Here is a 1,629-nt window from a genome sequence, read left to right as displayed (position 1 = left end):
CAGTGTGGAAGCGTGTTTCCCCCACGACACTAGACGGGCTGCTCGCCATAGTGTTCTATTGTGGCACGCTCCACCCTGAAGTTTGGTTTGTTGTATATCAAGGAATTGATAGGCACTCAAGAATGTGTGCATCGGCCGGGTTTAATCGTCCGACGCGCAATATGCGTTCAACTTATCGGTGTTCATGTGTCCTGCAGTTCACATTGTGACGCGCATTTAGCTGCGGTCTTCATCGATCCATGAGCCGAGTGATCCCCTGCCTAGGGTTTTATAGTAAGGTTCCCAATGTAACACAATCCCGGTGGTACGTCCAAAGACTAACTTTCTGACTAAGTTGTCTTTATTACCCAATAGTCCCAGGCCTTGTGACTTGTGGCTCATGTCTACGCCCATGGCCACCATTCGCTAAGATAGTTTTGAAGTCACTTTGAAGGCCCAGGAACAACTCTCTTAGCACATCGGTTAACCTGGCGCCGCAGTCAACTCATGTGCTTGGATCGGATCGAGCTATTGAGTATTGGGCCTGCATACTCGCTCATCCGTATCCTTTGCGTACCGCCCCATGGCCCCGTCCTTAGAGTTAATGACTAGTAGGCTTAACTCTTTGTATGTCTGCACCACAGTTCCCGTTCGTTCCGTGCCGTGGCCGGATACGTATTGCACATCGGTATACCTGTCGCTACTCAGGCAACTCGTGTGCGTGGATTGGATCGAGCTCATGGGGTGTGTAGAGATTCCATGTTATAATTGCAAGTCCATATCCACTTTATAGGTTAAAGTCATAAGTTGTGATTGCACAACCATACTTCATAAGAGTTTAATAACTCTTCAACTAACTTTCGTTCTGGTGTCTTGGTATCAAATCGCGTAAGACACAAGATTCTACTGGCCAAATAGAATCTAGCACATTGGTTAACCTGGCGCCGCAGTCAACTCATGTGCTTGGATCGGATCGAGCTATTGAGTATTGGGCCTGCATACTCGCTCATCCGTATCCTTTGCGTACCGCCCCATGGCCCCGTCCTTAGAGTTAATGACTAGTAGGCTTAACTCTTTGTATGTCTGCACCACAGTTCCCGTTCGTTCCGTGCCGTGGCCGGATACGTATTGCACATCGGTATACCTGTCGCTACTCAGGCAACTCGTGTGCGTGGATTGGATCGAGCTCATGGGGTGTGTAGAGATTCCATGTTATAATTGCAAGTCCATATCCACTTTATAGGTTAAAGTCATAAGTTGTGATTGCACAACCATACTTCATAAGAGTTTAATAACTCTTCAACTAACTTTCGTTCTGGTGTCTTGGTATCAAATCGCATAAGACACAAGATTCTACTGGCCAAATAGAATCTAGCACATTGGTTAACCTGACGCCGCAGTCAACTCATGTGCTTGGATCGGATCGAGCTATTGAGTATTGGGCCTGCATACTCGCTCATCCGTATCCTTTGTGTACCGCCCCATGGCCCCGTCCTTAGAGTTAATGACTAATAGGCTTAACTCTTGTTTGTCTGCACCACAGTTCCCGTTCGTTCCGTGCCGTAGCCGGATACGTATTGCACACTAGTAGACACCGTAATCTGACGTATCTAACACACCACTATTGTAACTCGTCGTCGAAGGACCTTT

At 47.5% G+C, this 1,629-nt stretch overlaps 1 non-coding gene across 1 annotated transcript; it reads right to left on the bottom strand.

The window, feature by feature from the left end:
• Positions 1-110: 110 nt before the first annotated feature.
• Positions 111-268, bottom strand: LOC125773769 (5.8S ribosomal RNA). The gene has a single exon (XR_007420359.1). It is a non-coding gene; the product is annotated as a 5.8S ribosomal RNA (ribosomal RNA).
• Positions 269-1,629: the final 1,361 nt, after the last annotated feature.

This window comes from Anopheles funestus (assembly GCF_943734845.2).
Source record: "Anopheles funestus chromosome X unlocalized genomic scaffold, idAnoFuneDA-416_04 X_unloc_52, whole genome shotgun sequence".
NCBI lineage: Eukaryota > Metazoa > Arthropoda > Insecta > Diptera > Culicidae > Anopheles > Anopheles funestus.
The sequence above is the reverse complement of the archived record's forward strand: the minus strand, read 5'-3'. Positions and strand labels throughout refer to the sequence as shown.